This window comes from Gavialis gangeticus, unplaced genomic scaffold (genome assembly GCF_001723915.1).
Source record: "Gavialis gangeticus isolate Ggan-Ray unplaced genomic scaffold, GavGan_comp1, whole genome shotgun sequence".
Classification (NCBI taxonomy): Eukaryota; Metazoa; Chordata; order Crocodylia; family Gavialidae; genus Gavialis; species Gavialis gangeticus.
Window position 1 is genome coordinate 77,109,706 of NW_017728992.1, and position 18,080 is coordinate 77,127,785.

At 40.3% G+C, this 18,080-nt stretch overlaps 1 long non-coding RNA gene across 1 annotated transcript; it reads right to left on the bottom strand.

Annotated features, from left to right (window-relative positions):
• Positions 1-597: 597 nt before the first annotated feature.
• Positions 598-17,795, bottom strand: LOC109299541. The gene is made up of 3 exons (XR_002097911.1): positions 17,721-17,795; positions 16,089-16,156; positions 598-822 (listed from the first exon to the last, which is right to left on the bottom strand). It is a non-coding gene; the product is annotated as an uncharacterized LOC109299541 (long non-coding RNA).
• Positions 17,796-18,080: the final 285 nt, after the last annotated feature.

The following is an 18,080-nucleotide window of genomic DNA, read 5'->3' on the forward strand; positions in this document are numbered from 1 at the left end:
CAGATGGTGATGCTTACTGTGCAGTAACTTGATCTATTGTATAGTGAAGCATTTCTTGTAGACATGGTTCTTTGAGTGGCTCCATCAGGGCTAGTGGTACTCTGCATTTTAACAGTCAGTCATATAGGCTGTACCTGTGGATCTGGTTCTAACTTGAGCATTCTCTCTATGTATTTACCTCCCTCAAATACATCTCTGAACTCCTGTAAAATATCTGCCAAGGACCATGCTGTGCTTTCTCCCCCCTGTCTCATGTGAAGGATATTCTGGCTGCCTAATAGTAGACAACATTCCCTAGTGTTACACAAGTTGCCAATTGCTCATATCACGAGCAAGACCTTATGAGGGAGGATAAGGCAAGTTGCTGTGTTTACTAAGTGCTTAATACATACACACACACCCACACCACATTTATACCCCAGTTTCTGTTCTGCACTGTTATATGTTACCAGTCTTATCAGTACTCAGATCAACTTAGTGGCCAGCCAAGTTGATCACAAGTAGGAGCCAGGCTCCTGCCAGTCCATCCCGTCAGACAAACAGATGCTCCACCATGACGTGCAGAACAAGACCCCAAATTAATCTGTTTTGCCCCATCTTTTATAGCCTTGTCAACTCACCCAGTCTCTGGGCTCTTGCTGGCTTATCACTGTTCTTCCTTGAAAGTTGATTGTCCTTGTTCTCTCCCTGTTCTGAGGCAGATTGTTCTTGTCTGGTCTTTTATCTGTCTGCAATCTTCAGCCAGTCGCCAGCTGATGTTTTCCTTTTCCACAAACACACTCTCACCCATACAGCATACAAAGGTCAATCACTTATGTTGAGCTACAGAGCAATAAAAAAAATGGAGTTTAAGATAATGCAAAACTCAAGAAAACACATAAGTTTAAAAGCAATAGGTAAAAAGTCTATTTCTATAACACCAGTGTCCAAATACTAATTCCAGGAAGTACTATTTTATATTTCCTGGAGTTTGGATTGATAGTCTGCATTTACACACTGGTTGTATAGTTGCTTGTAACAGGTAGCTGGATCACCCAGCTCCACCTGGCTCAAACCAGTCCTTGAGCCAATCAATCCAGTCCCAGGAACACAATCTTTCTCTGGGCTCAAAACCATAAGCTGTAATGCCCTGGGTTCCTCTGCTTTCCAGGGCTCAGCCAGAAACAAATCAATCTAAAATAACATGCCCTTAACCTGGTCTCAGCAACACAGGCTTCAAAACCCTGGTGTTAATCTGCACCACAGGGTTCAGTTGCAAATTTCAAACAACCAAAAAACACACCCAGCATAGACTGCCTCTCATCCTGTAGTCTTCCTTCCAGGAGCCCTCCCTCTCCATCTGGCTATCTGCCCCTCTAGCACCTCCCCCTTCCCGCTCTTTTATTTCCCATCAACCAGTCACTTCCCCTCATGACTGCCTGTCAGCTGAGGCCCCTTAAATGTGCAGCTTGTTGTCAGCTGGCTAACCGATCCAGGCTACCAGCCTGAAGTCTGTTACATTGGAGTTTTTTACATCACCAGTATCTGCTCACATGGTTGTTCAGCAAGATTTTTTTCTGTAGAGAATATATGTTCAGAATATTTAAATCTGATGAAGTCACAGAGAAAACGTCATCTTCCTTATCAAGTCTCAATGTCCTCCCCTATTGCACATATCTGGCTTTATTTCTTCTGGGGTTATTGCAGCACTGGGACACAAAATTGTTCTGTTTCCAACAGTCTAGGCATCTTTGCCTATAAGACAGGCACTCCTTCTGTTTTTCATGCTGCTTCCCACAGTATCAACACTGAAGACTGGAGATTATTTTTATTTGGCCCAACTTTGTTCTGGTTCTCGAGGCCCTTTAACCCTGTGTTCCGCACCAGCAATTGTTTTGGTTCTTTCCTTAGATAATTCAGAGGTGCATGAAATTAGCACATATTTGTCCAGAGTCAGATCAGCCTCTTTCAATAATCTCTCCCTTAGCGCTGTGATCAGATATCCCACACAATTCTGTCTCTAGTAAGGGAGCCTGTTTTGATCACAAAATTGTGCATCCCAAAGTTTTCAGCTCTGAAATATAATTATCTATTCCTTCTTCTGGATCCTGATCTGGGTTAAAAACAAACAAACAAACAAACAAAAAATAAATAGTATCTTTCTGCAGTCTCATTTCTTGGGGGGGGGGGCCGGGGGGGGGCACCGTAATTACCAAAAGCCTCCATTAGCTGCTCTAATTTATTGGACCCTTCAGGTAAGTGCTGTACTCACTTCTTTGTAGGGTGACCAGCCATCCCTAATTGGGCGGGACAGTCCCAGAATGGGAACCTCGAGTCCCGGTCCTGGGCTGCATGACTCAGGGACAGCATGTATCCCAGCTTTGCAGTGTATGCAGGGATCAGGAAATGGCAGGTTTCCCTTTGCAGGCTGGCAATATTCCATCCTGCAAGGGGCTGCCAGGAGTGGGATGTAGGAGTGCCTCATGCACACATATGCCCGCACACATGCGTGTGGCCAGGAAATGCAGTCGGGAAGCATGAAGAGCAGCTCTCTTCAAATAAGTCCATGGGTGGGGGGGGGAGTCTGGGGGGCCAGGAGTGGGGGCAGATCGAGGCCCTCCCAGTGAGAGAGGCAGGGGCTGGGGGTACTGCCCAGCCTGTGGGCTTAGGGCTCCCTGACCTGCTGCCCTGCCCCTGGGAGCCCCATGCTGGTTGCGCCCCCATGGCAAGGTGCTCCATGCTTTCCTGGCAGCAGTGGGGGCAGAAGCAGCATGGAGTTGGAGTTGTGCCCCCCACTGCTGCTGGGTAGACAGATGGCATGTGGCCAGTGCAGGGCTCCCGAGGGAAAGGCAGCAGGGTGGGGAGCCCTGAGCCTGCAGTGGGCAGCTCACATATGCCCCCAACTCCTCTTGGCTCTGCTCCAGCCATGCCAGCAGCAATGGGGGGAGGGAGGAGGGAAGGTGGGCATGTGTCCCATCTTCCCTACTGAAAGGGTGGTCACCCTGCTTCTCTGCCTTTGTTGCAATAAGCTAATGGGAAAAGTTTAGCCTTATTTAATCAACTTTATCCACAAAGTTCAGCTCTTCCTTTTGTTGCTTCCATGCTGCTGCCAGGTTCTTTGACTGAAAAGCCACATGTTCAGGGGTCTGAATCTCTCCATAATGCCTTCTCTCTGCTGTGTGGTTGACTCTTTAAATAATGTACTTCACTGTGATTCTCATCCACTGCCACCATGTTTCTCACACACAACTGTGTGTTCAGCACTGAGCCACAAGATTCAGTGTGTGCGCAGAACTATTGCAAAATTCTCCAGGCACATTGAGTTTCCTGGTGTCAGTCTCCAAATTATCCCCACTACAACTTGTGTCCTAAGATGCAGGACCTGTAGGTTGTTACAGGGAGCAGATTGGGGTGTCAAGTCCTGGGAAATACAGAAAGAATTCCTGTCTATGTACACCATGATAATTGCACAAAGATGACAAACTGTGAAGTGCCACAGGGGTTACTTAATAGTGTGAACATGTACATTAATTACGTCAAACAATTATAAATCAGGCTGTTTGGGTGGATGCTGCTGACAGATTTATCAATGTTTCTTTACACAAGCCCCACATTTTCTGTGCAAATAATATTTGCCTATATGAATTCAAAGTTTTAAGAGTGCAAGTAATACCACATGCAAAATTCTACATGTAAAGCAAGAAGTCCGTTTTGAAACTTTGCTTCAGAGATCAATAAAAATCTCAAGAGTCAGATGAATCAAGTTTTAGGCTCAAAATCTGTCAATGATATGCTCTAATAAACATACTTTGTGAAAAATTCTTTAATCTCTGCAGACCAATCAACTCCTCATGCGTACATGTCGTTCCATGAATTACATGAACATCCTGAACTCTTGTTTCTCTTGAATGAATCACACTTCTAACTTTCATATATCTCTATTTTATGGTTTTCCAATTGTTATTTATTCCTTTTAAAAGTGCTAAGGTGATAGGTGCCTACAAACTATAAAACATACGATATAGCTTCATCTTAAAATGTCAGTAGATCAGAAACTTGAGACTTATCTGCCACACTTCCTTCCTCACCTAATTGTATGATATTCTTTATCTTGAAATACTTTGATTTAGCATATTATGCAACTTAAAATTCTATTTGTGCTGATCCATATTCCTACCCACCAAAAGAATGCAATTGGCAAAAGGAGTGGATATATTTCAGCCAGTTCTGGGAGCAACTTGCAATATCAAAAATAGAGATTCACAGTTAGAGAGACTGTAAAGTACTTTGCTGTTGTTTCTTCCCCTCCTTTGGGATTGGCTTTACAGGCTCCCAAAGGTATATAGGCAATAACTTTTTGAGAGGGAATTATCTGGCCGAGGGAAATGAAACAGCAGGTGTTTCTTTTTCAGCCTGCATATCACCACCGTATTGTACTTGGCATGCTGGTAAGAATGTTAAAGGTGCCTTTGAACCCAGATGCCCCATGAAGCTTTGCAGTTGCCACTCGCTACCTGATTTCTGTCTTTTTCTTTTGCCATATTCTGTTCCTATCAACTATTTCTGCAGCTTTCTCTCTTTTTAAATTCTTCAGCATTTCAGCTTTTATTGTATTCTTTTTATTTATATTTTGCACTTTGTTAGGTCTCATTTTTAATTCCCCACACTTTTTCCTGAATTCAGTAACCAGCGAGATGTGGCCAATAAGCAAGAGTGATGTAACAGAGAAAAAGATAGTTTCCATATATTTCAGCATAAGACAGGAAAGAGAGAAAAGACTAGAAAAGCTTTTTTTCTTCTGGGAGGGTACTAGCTCTCTTTTCACTGCAGAAAGGCAGGACTGTACATCCCAGGAGAAAAGGATGGTAACTTATAGAGAGAGGAAATACAGAGAGCATCTGGCGCTATGCATTTTCAGTTAAGTGAAAATGTCTGAGTCAACAAGTACCTTTTAACATCCACAGAAATGCTGTTCATTCTATTACAATATATTATAAGCTAATATAAAGATAAGATAATATATAAAGATACATTATAAACTAGATACAGCTAAGCATTATCCCTTCTTCAATGGCTGGGTACATTTCTAAGATTAACCACTTTGCTGTTACTCCTATTTTCAGTAGAAGCAGCCAACAAGGTCATCATATTCCCTGGATGCAGAGGGAAGCCATCAAAACAAGGCCCTGGGAATCAGATTTCAAAAACTGCATTGTCTGTTTAACCATATCTCTCACACAAGTAGAAAACAATATCCAGTGCAAGTTATCAAAAAAAAAAAAGTTGACTGTTAGAAAGTTAATCCTATCAAGTGCTGCCCAGTTTTAAAAAGGGTTATTAAAACTCAGAGTCTACAATACACTGCCCACCAGGGAAACAGTTTCTGGATGTAACAGGGTCAACCTAGGACAAAAACATAAGACTGAAAAAACAGCATTTTACAAAACCTTAGGTCAAGGAGTTTCCATCATTTAGAGGTGCTGGGTGGGGGGAGGGCAGGGGACTGAGGGAAGGGAAGAGATTACAGACTCATGGCCATTTTTGTGGGGAAGGGGCAGGGGTGGGGGGTAGATGTTCACACCGGCTTGAGAATATAGAATTGTTAAATTAAATCTGAAAAGTGAAACTGACTTCAATAAAAACACAAAAGTGAATAGGTGAATAACCATTTATTTTCATTATTTATGCCCAATCCAATACAAACAGGAAACTATGAAAGTTAATGGAGTTAGTGGTAAAATATATTTGATTTTTCAAATTCTTTGTTATAATATAATACATGAATAAGGCTCTGAAGTCTCTCTAAATATGCATGTCCTAGAACTAATTATCCACTAAAAGCTTGTGCTTACAAATCTCTCAAATCATCTTAGGAATCCACCTAGGCCTAAGATTGCCAAGGGTGAATTTATGGCCCAGTAGCTTGGTGATACAAGGGCAGATGTGTCATAGCATGCATACTTGCACTGAAAATTTACACACTCAATTTTGTAGAAAAAGAATCTAATCTGGAAGTAAACAGGGTGATTTAAAAGTTTTCATTTAAAAGTTACACATGTAATTACCCCATGGACATTTTTAAATGCCTATGAATAGGTGTCTGGTTCCATATACAGCATTGTATGGCACAAACACAATTTTGTTTACTTTAGCCCTGGTGCTGCATTGCACCTGTACACATACCTGTACAGGTACAGAACAGTAGTGACTGAGAGTGTGCTCCATCACATTACAGATTTACTTTTTTAAAGTATTCCTGGATGATAGAAGTTGATGGAACAGTTTTGATGTGTCACATCAGTATAAATTAAGAGAATCATAGGAAATCAGGCCTGGAAGGAATCTCAAAAAGTAATCTAGGTCAACCACCTCCTCTAGGCAGGATCATCCCTGTCTAAACCATCCCACACTAATATTTGCCTAACCTGTACTTGAAAATGTCCACTAACAGAAACTGCATAAACTCTCTAAGTTATGAGAGTTCCCAGTGCTTAAGAAGTAGGAAAGCTCCTCCTTCCTAACATGTAATCCAAACATATATGTTGCAATTTAAACCCAGTACTGCTCACTCTATTCCCTGTGGACAAAAAGAAAAAATGATCACCCTGTTTTTTATAACAATCCTTTTTGTTATCGAAGAAAATCCCCTTTCACATCCCCTACTCAGTCTTCTCTAAACTAAATAAACCCATTTCTTCCAACCCTTACTCCTAAATCTGTGGGATTTGTATGTGTGTTTTCTCTTCTTTTAAAGGCATCCAAATGTTCTTTTTGGTTTAGTTTTTTGACATTTATCGTAAAGTGTGTTGATTATTGATCAGAACTGGATACAGTATATTTCAGGTGTCTCATTTCACTAATGCTCAACAGAGTGTAAGAACCACTTCTCATAACTTATGTGCAACACTCCTGTTAATAAATCCCAGATACCATTATCGTTTTTACAATATTTTTTTGACTCATTCAGCTTGTGATTCACTATAATCCATAGGTCCTTTCCTGCAGTGCTGGAACCTAACCAGTTGTTTCCCATTTTATATTTGTGTAGTTTATTGGTCCTTCCTAAGTGCATCTATCCTTCTTGAATTTCATCATATTTAATGTAGACCACTTTTCCAGTTTATCACATTAATTTGAATTTTAATCTTGCTCTTTAATGTACTGCTACCCTACACAGCTTGGTGTCATCTGCAAATGAATTCAATGTTGTGCTCTAAGTCACTAAAATAGATGTTGAACAGTACTGGATTCAGGACAGACTCTGGGGAATCCCAACTTGATAGATTATTCCATTTTGGCACCGAGTTGTCAATGGCTATTCTTTGGCAGTTTTGTGCCATCTTTTAGTAATTTCTTTCAAACTATTTATTTTCTTGCTCTGCTTATGAAAATGTGAGGAGATAGCACCAAAACCTTACTAAAGTTCAAACACATATCATATCCATGCTCTCTCCTCCATCAATAATGTATGTTACTTTGTCATAGGAGAAATCAAATTGTTAGGTAAAATTTGCTCTTGACAAATGCATGGTGGCTGTTGCTTTTTACCTTGCTATCCTTTATGCACTTATAAAACTACTGCCTGATAATGTGCTCTACTACTATTCCAGTTATTAAAGTTAAAGCAGAGGCATAACTAAGCATGTTGGTGCCCTGGGCACAGATGCCTGGGAGAAGGAGGAGGGATGGGGAAGAAAAAGGGTTTCTGAGCATTGGAGTGTCTTACCTCCCTGCATCTGGTCTGCAGCATGCTGCAACAAGGCACAGACTCCTTGGAGGTTGCCTTTCTGTCACTCGCCTGTAAATCTGTGCCCAGGACTGGTAACCCACTCACTGGCACCTAGTTACACTACTGGTCTGTAATCCTCTCAGTTCCCTTATTCTTTCTTTGTTCATGGACACTATATTTGTTTTTTTCCAGTATTCTGAAACCTCAGCTGACTTTTAAGAGTTCTCAGAGATAATAGCCAATAGCTCTGCAATTACTTCATCTAATTCATTTAATGCTCTGAGATGAATTTCATCAGGTTCTGCTGATTTAACAACATTCCACTTATCTAAATAATCTCCAACTCATTTTTCCCTCCTTTTTATTTTTTTTACCTCTTATAGTTTTCCTTAACCATACAGCCAAATTTCTATAGTTTGTCTAGTTTCTTTTTAAGGTTATTGAAAACCTTATGGGTTAGCCAAGAAGTTCTCTTAAAATATTTTCTATACTTCTCATGTACAGGGATAGCATATTCTTGTGTTTCAACTTTTCCTTCTTTAAGCAGCATCCAACTTTCCTGAACTACTTTTCCCTTTGGACTTTACTTCCATCGTGACTATCAGTTTTCTAAGTTTGTTAAAGTAGGCTATTCTGAAGTACAATATTCTCATTCAGAAGTTCCCCTTTCATCTTTTCTGAAAATAATGAACAGCAGTCAAGGGAGAGAGTGATTCTGTAAAGACGGCACTCCCTAGGGAGGGGGAGAGAGCCCTCGATTCTGACCGCGAGATTATTGAGTCAGTCAATAAAATGTGTAAGCAATACTGAGAACAGGCAGCAGAACCCATGGCTGCTTCTCTCTGTACTGAAAAGGACACTTTCTAAGGCTGCAGTCAGACCCTATCCTGCCTATAGCAGGTTATGGCACTTTCCTAGGAAGTGGGAGATATCAGTTCAAACTAGCTCTGACTGAGTGATGCCTACAATCGAAGCCTACCATTTCTTGAACTATTTGCCAAAAGGTATGCAAACCCTCTTCTTTGCCTGCTCAGTATACAGGTTCAGGTAGCTTTCTGACTGAGCTAGATCTCAACATGACAGAAGGACATAAGGCTGTTCATTGAAAGGCAGAGCTTTGTGCCTCTCTTGGCAAAACAGGAGAGGTCCCTACAGCTACATGAGGCCTCCTATTGCCAGGACAGGAGAGAGATGGCTCCAGAAGGAGGAATAGGATCAGCTTCAGGGACCTCACTGGAGTGGCCACTGAAAGAATGTGAAAGCTTCATGGGATCATAGGAAAGTAGGGCTGGAAGGGACCTCATAAGGTCATGTAGTCCAACGTCCTGCTCAAGACATGTTCATCCCTGAGTAAGCCATATTAGATGAGTGTCTGTCTAATTTGCTCTTTTAAACTTCCAAGAATAAAGAGTCCAGGATTTATCTAGTTAGCCTGTTCTAATGTTTGACCACCTCATAGTCAGAAAGTTCCTCCTACCTAATCTACAACCTAAATTTTCCCTGATGAAGCTTAAGGCCATCGTTCCTACTCAGTCCCCTATAGCTACAGAAAAAAGCCCATCCCCATCTTCTCTGTAATTGCCCCTTATATATTTGAAGACTGCTATTATATCCCCCCTCTGTCTTCTCTTCTTCAGCCTAAATAACTGGTTCTTTCAGCCTATCCTCTAAATCTTGCTTCCCAGCCCCTAATGATTTTTGTTGCCCTGTACTGGACTATATCCAAACTGTCCATGTCTTTCTTGAAGTACGGTGCCCCAAACTGGACTTACTACTCCAGGTGAGGTGTCACTCGTGCTGAATGGAGCACTGCAGAATCACTTCCTTTGATCTCCAAGTGTCACTTCAGGATGAATTAGGACTGCAGTTTTGAGGGCTAGGTACAAGCATTCAAAAAGCCTGAGGCAGAATTGATCCATGTTATGTTGGGTTTTTTGTAAGTGGCGCAGTTTAGATCAGTAGCAAACAGAACGTACATTCACCCTTTGCTGGGGGGGAGAGGGTGTTAATCATAGACCAGGTTTCATCATTTCTAAATTGGTCTATATGTGCCAATCTTGTGTTCTTTTATGGATATAGACCAATTTTGTGTGCTGAACTTCTGTTTTGTTAAAGGTATAGGCTGGTTTCCAATCACTTACACCAGTAAAAGTGTAATGTCTGTACCTGGTTGAGGGTAGATGAAAATTGTTGTGGCTAGCAGGGGCAAAAACCTTAAGATAGGTCATGGGCTGAATATGAACTGGACCTGCATTACCTAACAGTTAGGAAGGCCCTTTCCTTCTAATATTTAGCCTATACCTTGTTGACTAATGAGAAAACTTGGGTCTGTTCTCCTTTAAGCATCTCATATCCATGAGAGAATTTTATTCCTTTGTCTTTTTGTTGGGATGCTGTATCCGCTTGCTCTTTTATAGCTCTTATCATTTTAGTCCTGAGTCCTTCTACACTTTATATTTATTTAGTATATGTGGTTTTGGCATACTGTTTCAGCCGTCTTAAGGCAACGTCATCACCAGTGTGAAGAGCTTGAAGGTCACCAGGTAAATGGACAGGAGTCAACAATGCAGGATATGGTTTGAACTTGTCCACAAAGACATTTGTTGTCATTAGTATAGGTTTGAGGCACAGTGACCCTGTCCAGTTTGAAAAGGGTTGAGAAATGCCCAATAACAGCATGCCTCCCCCAGTTCAACCTCCTTTATTTTAATGGAGGGTGGCTTAGTCGTTGGAAGGAGTTTTGCAGGGACCTGAAGGCCTCTTGGTACTTTCTGGTTAACTGGGCAAAGGAGAGGGGCATATGTAGTGCCTGTAGGGTGCTGCAGGACAGGAGCCTGCATGAAGCAGTGTCTGATAGTAGTCACCCCTCTGCAGATGGCATTGCTTCTTCAGCTGTCAGAGGCTTTGAGAGTGTTCCCAGTTTTTTCTCACAGCCCAGGAAGTGGTTTAATGAGGAGCTTGGAAGGTGTTTCCTAGAGGCTTTTATTAAATGTTCAGACTGCTGAGTCCTTCTGACAGGCAGTGTCTCTGCCTGCATAAAATTTGCATGGTATCTGCTTAGAGTAGAGCTGCTGGACCACTTACTTCAGAGAGGCCATGCTGTGACATCTTCCCAGCAAGTCAGTTAGCACTATACCAGTGACTTCACAGGGCCTATGCTTGACATCATTGTAGCAAGGTATGCGGCACTGAGAGAGTGATTTTTAGTTAGATGCATGTGCCATGACACCATTTCAGCAAGTTACGCAATGCTGAGCCAGTGACCTCAAAAGAGGCCTGTGCTGGTTGACTGAATGTAGGGTCAGAGATGATGTAGTGATTGACTGGTGATCTTTATGTGATTGAGCAAGTAAGGAAAAGTTAAAGTGTTTTGAAAGGGTGGACTATATTGGACATCTTGAGGGAAGCCAAGGTATTGGTGGGTAGAATATGTCCCAATGCACTGGCAGCATAGGACTATCATGGAGTCTGGCTAGTAAGTTTACTTCAGCATTTGTGCAGCAGAGATGAGGGGGAACAATGTTAGTGAGGACTGGTAGAGTGGGGTGCAATGTACCTGATGTGAGACACATTGCAGCATGAAATTGGATGTTCACTAGTTTGCTGTGCAATGAATGAACCCATACAGGAGCACAGTATTCTGCAATTGAATAACACAGTGCAAGAGCATGTGAATGTAGTATGGAGGCATCAGTACCCCAAGTGGAGCCTGCAAATTTGGTAAGTAGGTTATTCCTTGTTTTGAGTTTTAAAGAAGTTTTCTGGAGATGTGATTTATAAGTTAAATTCCAGTCAAGGGTGACTCCAGGATAAGCTGGGTTTTGAATCTGAGGGGCTTACCATTTAAGGTGACAGTGATTTTCCAAGTAGCGCTGGCATTACGCAGATGGAAAACAACTGAGACAGTCTTTGAGATATTTGGTTTAAGGTGCCATTTTAGGAAGTTCTCTAACATCAGTCTCATATCTCCATCAAGTGTGAGTTTCACATTTGAGAAGTCATGAGCTTAGGTGGCCAAGGCACTGTCATCAGTGTAAACAATTTTTTGTGAGTCAGGCACAGGCAAGTCGTTAATGTACAGGTTGAAAAGGAGAGATGCTGGTACTGATCCTTGAGGAAGGCCATTCTTTGATGCCTTCAAGAGCTAATTTGCTTGGCCAGGTGGACTCTAAAGCAACGACCACAAAGTAATAGTTTGACTAGATGAGTGGCCCAATTTGGTGGAATTCCTAATATTTTTGCCAGAAGATTGGTATGCCAGACAGTGGCATATGGTGCTCTTAAATCAAGGAAAACAACGCCAGTCTTCAGATTTTTCTGAAAGAGATATGCACAAAGCTAACTCAAGCCAATCAAATTTACTATACATAGGGCAATTTTATCTGGAATTAGTAGATTCAAGAAGTAGTTGTTTTACATGCACAAGAATATACACAAAAAGGATTAATTGATTAGAAGGTCACTATCATCCCCATCATTTTTCTGTTTGGAAGTATGGTTTAAACTCTCTCTGAGAAATAATGACAAGTATAGACTAAAACACAAAAATGACTAAATGAATACTTTGCTCTTTATTCTAAATTAATCTAATATTTAGACATTATTAGTTTGAATCCTTAGTGACCTGCTCATTTTTATGGATTCACAGACTAATAGAGTTTAATGCCAGAAGAGACCAATAGAATAGTCAATCAACAATGTTTTGTATTTTGTTAAATATTGCAGGGTATTAAATTCCACCAAATATTGAATCCTACCACTTGTGTAAATGAATATGTGCAAAGAAGATGCCAAGACTGTGTGCAAACATGTAAAAATACAGTGTCAAGCAGGTGAAAAGCACTAAGTCTGTGGAGAATTTGGATTTGATATAGTGGAACTGCTGCCTTTTACATCCTCTTGGGAGATATTTTACAAAGGAATAAGTGATTACACAACTTTCAGAACAGCAACAACAAAAATCAGGCCCAGTAATGTGTATAGGATTGGACCATAAAAACAGCAACTTTTGGGATATTGATGGTGGATAAGAATTAGAAATAGGTAACTTTCCACTCCCTATACACCCTTTGCTGCTGACTCCTGTCCCAAAGGCTGAACCAATCTCCAGAGCCTAATAGTACTTTAACTTGGGAGCCATCATCTCTAAGCATATCAGGATATTCTGCTGTCAAGTCTTCTACACAGATACCCACATGTTTCTCATCATTGGAAGAACCAATTAGTAGGAGCTGAAAATCATTCAGCTTCTAAGGAAGCATGCAATTCCTTGCTGAATTTAATCCAGAAAGGTTAGGTATGATTTCATTCCTTAGGTACATCTGAAACAGAGGGTGCTGACAGAAATGACATTTTGTTGCCTGATCAGCCCACCTGAAGAGCTCTACAGCTGTGATCTGACATAAGCACATGGCTGCAGAATGCTTTAAATGTTCCTGATTATGGGGTGCTCTGAACCCTCATTAAATTACATGAGGACTCGGGTAACAAAGGTGCTCCAAAGCAGAGAGCCTTCATTAACTTCTGTCACTCCCACCAATGAGGGGAGAGAGTCTGCAGACATGCAGCTACACCAAACTGAAGCTCAATCACCCAAACTCCTAGAATCAACAGCAAACTTCTGTTGGGTTAAGGGGATTACTGTAACTCCTGTGGAGCACCATGAGTTACAGCAGGGAGCTCTATGTCTATCAGCACCCTCCAACTCCATCTTTCCTTCAAGGCAAAGCTTTCTATTATTGTGTGTGTCAGTCATGAATTATCACTTTCTTTTGCTGCATTATTTTGTTTCTCTCCCTCAATTACAATTAAATAGTATGCATCCCAACTTTAACTTGTTGCCTATTTTGTTGATGTCTAATTGGTAAAGCATTCTTACACAAGTACTGGAACTGCTCCTTACGGACACCTGCTTGACTCTTAAGAAGGTGACTGCTTTTTGGCTTGCATATTATTTTTTTCTTGTAAATGAGTTTCATTATTGATAACCTTCCAGTAGAAATGCACATAAGACTGAATAAATGATAACTCTAACACAAATCTGTAATAGAAACCACATCCCATCTATCAGAAGAGAGGAATATCTTTTGAAGAACTGTTCCCAGTAGACTCCTAATAATTGCAGTATATATTACAGTCAAAGTAAATTAAAAAAAAAAGACCTTCACTGGTTGGCATTTGAAAAATAAAGTACTCAAAAGTTAAAAAACACTATAATTAAGGTTTTTTGTTATTTGGTTCCGTTAGTCCCCCAGGAAAACATTAATTTAATTGTGCAATACATTCTATGCAATTTTATCTCAAATCCCCCAAAATTGTGTTTCTTGCTATACCAGATCTCTAATGTCTAGCATGTCAAAACACACAATTTTTGGCATCGGTAATAAAATTCCTCCGATCCTATCACATCTGTTTGGGAAGCTCCCCAATCCCCAGTTCCTCACGACCTGGAACCTTAAATTGCATACATGGCCGGTTGCATGCCTTTTTAAACAAGCTGGCAAGGGTAGCTTGTGTTCAAGGAGCTGCCCCCCTGATCTCAGGCTCCCCGATGTCTATTTAAACTTGCTGGCACTGAGGGAGCCCAGTATTGGAGTTCTTGTTCTGCAGTGCCAGGCTTCCCACACACTGGGAAACTAAAACTAACACATTTAAACAAACATGCCACATGTTTGAACTAATACGTTGTGAAAACAACCCACAAGGAGTTCCATATTTAAGGACAAACATTTTTGTAGCTGATTTACAATTTTTGTCACATGACAAATTGGTTGGCCATGGCCGCTGGCAGGCATTCACTTAAAGGTGTGATGGGATCTGATCTATGAACCCAACAATCATGCCTTCTGCCATGCCACAGATATATGGCAGGACTAGCAATTTTGGGATTGGATATTAGATCCCAATTGTGCCTTACTTAAACTGCAGGGCGAGCCCAGGATCATGATCCCTGTACCAGAAAGCTGGAAGCAGGTGTTCACAATAAGCCAATTGTTATCTGGGACTGGGGACTGAACCAGGGCTTGGAATCAACCAATTGCCAAGCCCCCACAAGGTAGTGCAAATGGTTTTGTAGGTTCTAGAGCAGAGGGATCTTACAAATGAACATAAGGCAGTCTCTTTCCTGTGATGCATCTCTTTCCTTTAAAAACTGTGCATCCCATTGGGTTGTATATATGGTTTTCTGATATTCCTGATGCACAGGGACCTCAGGATTGGGAAGAAGCTCCTTGATCCTAGGGTCCCTGAAATCTGGGGATGTCAGAAAACTACATGTCCAGTCCATCTGGATCTCCCAGTGTCAAACTGAGCCCCCTGGGCTGCATATCAGCAGTTTAGAGAATGCCTGTGTGTGTGGCCTGTGAAATGTGTGGTGCCACAGATGTCAGAAAACCACATGGGCAGCTCCGCTGCATACATAATTTTTAAATGTTTAGGTTGCAGTGAGCTCAGTATTCAGAACATTCGCTCTGATGTAGGGCTTACTGCACCTTGACACCTGCTTCTGGGGGTCAGGTGGGAGTCCGGGACTCAGGGAATAGTTCTGCCCCCAATCCACCTGGGTAAAGGACAATTGTGTCCCAGACTCTGGGGCTGCCCTAAGCTTGATCCTGACACACAGCTGAGTGTTGGGATCTGTATTGTGACAGTCCCAACTGGCCACATGTTTAAATTTAAGACATGACACAGATGAACCACAAAGGTTTGCATGTCACATTACATTTGGATAACTTTGTGGCTCATTTACCGTATTATTACACCTTAAATCCACTTGAATGTGTGGTCAGGTTACTATTTAAGGCATGATTAACAGGTTACTTGCATCTAAAAGGTAACATGTCAGGGGCTATGTGCTATATTACAGCTTATTGCACAATTAACCTGTTAACTGCATGATAACTATTACATCTGCCAGGGGATCTCAGACATATGCATTATAATAGACTTTACTGCATGATCCTGTACTATTTTTCACCTTTGCTTCATGTATTATTTACTGTAAATCACTCAAAATCAATATAACGAATTATTCATTTCTTCCAGTTGCTTCTATGGTGGTCTTACTGTAGTATTCTTCCCAATCAATACCCCTATGGTTTGAAATGTTGTTATATTCATTTTACAGGTGGGGAGTTAAGGCACAGAGAGATTAAAGTAAAAAATGTTATTAGTGACAATGAATATTGGATGCTCAATCTGTATTATTTTAGAACAGTTTTTATGCTGCCATTACTTAATATTGGGAGTACAACTGCAATTTTGAAAGTCAGGCCCTATTATCCTAAATTGCGTACCATGAAAATATTGAGTTACGTAGCACACCGAGAATCACCCAAGAACTCTGTGGCAGGGTAGATTCAATCTCTCCAGTGTCTCTTACCTGCTTTAACTATAAGATCATCTTTTCTCTTCAGATTTTCCCTGTTTCTTATGCAGGCCTTCCAACTCCTGTTACAAATGAGAGAGAAATATCTTAAAGTTGACATCTATTAAGATATGAAATTAGGGGGATTCATTTTCTTTAGAACTCAAGAGAGGTGCTCACAAATGAGGAATGTTATGTTACAATTCAGATTGAAAAAAGAGAAAAATGAGGGGCAAAATCCCCACAGGATTCCTGCCACTCAATCCTAAAATATTTCTTCGTAAAAATCCTGAAGTGTTGAAGGTGTTTTACATTTTACAGTGTCCAAAATCAACTACCTTGTTTGTCCTCTTTTTTTAGTCTTTTGCAAAAAAATTAACAAACAACCCGCCAAACATCTTTAATAAACAATTTACTGACCCCTCACCCCATACTGAGTTGATGAAAAAATAATTACAGGAAAAAATGTTTTTAATAATATTTTTATTTAAAATTATGCTTTTATTAAAAAAGATGCAAGCATCTCAGAACACTATTTAAAGACAATTTGTTATTTTTTTCATTTTGAAAACACCATTTTGTAACAAGAACCCTGTAGTTAGAAACATTTCAACTAGACCTTTTATTCGATTTTGTCTGTCACATCTTTTTCATTTTGCATTTTTGTTACTTGCAGGGGGATGAAGAGCTTTGAAATGCACTCTTTTGGGATTTGATTCATTCATTATTTCCCATTATATCTTACCTTCCCCATTCATTCACAGCTCATATACAATATACACATGCAGTTACAAAGAATGTTTTAAAAAATAATGCCTTATTATCTCAATCTCTGCATCACACTTTTCTTTTGGAATTTCTGATTGGAGAAATTTGACATATGTTTTTAATAGTTACATTGAATTGCTCTTCATCCTCAGGTCTACCAAGTTAATAGCAGCAAGCTCTCAAGCTAGGAGAGCTTTTTTGTTGGAGTTCTCAAATCTGTGGGGAATGCTGCTCACTGCAGCTCATCCAGAAACACAGTTTTTTCTTCTCACATCAGAAGGCTGCTTGTCTATGCCATCCCACTTGGCTTTGTCACTGATGAGTTATGGATATTTTAACTCTTGGGGACACAGCCAGCTCATTGTTAAAAGTCTGACATAGTGCAAAACTGTTCAGTCAATACATGGCTGATGTGCTTAATAATTTCTCTGCTCCACAGTGTCTATTCTTATAACAGTTTTACATTAAATCTAAGGCTACATTCTGATGTTATGATTTCAATTAATTTGTAGAATATGCAGAAAATGTCAGGCGCTTGTAAATCTATGTTAAAATGCCATCTTGCATAACACTGAATGATCCTACTCCCCCCACCAAAAAACCCATCATGGCAATACTCATTCCTTTGAAATTATTCTCATGATTGCTATTCTCTGACCTATAACAGTTATACACAATCTTATTATACTGGTGCTACGAACATGTTTAATGAGCTCATGCTACTTACAGCTTGCTTTCATCTGCACAATTATTTATCAGTTGTTAATGCCATATTGGTCTGCTCACATGAAAATAATTGTACAAAGAATGAATCACTTGGCATTAGGGCAGCAAATAAAAACACAATGATAAAGAAGAAACAACTTTGTCATTTCTGACCTGTAATTGCCTTTGGCTCTACCAGTATTTTCAAGAGGCAAATTTCATTCTCTTCACTATAGAGATCCTCTTCTAAAGATTAGCAAAAAACAATTTTAAGTATTTAAATAGTGTAAAACTGAGGTACAAAATAGAAACACTTGTTTAGCATATTCACATTACTTATGGTCTAACTCAAAGACTACAAGGCAATGAAAACTTTAAAGGATGTTAGATCTTGCTAGGGTGATAACAAAATGTTAACTTTATTATGAAAATTGTGTGGGGGTGGGGATTAACATGAATATAAATTAAACGTGTTTAATTTTGATGGAAAAAAATCCCATCATTAAATAACTATTAAAGGAAAAATAAATCTCC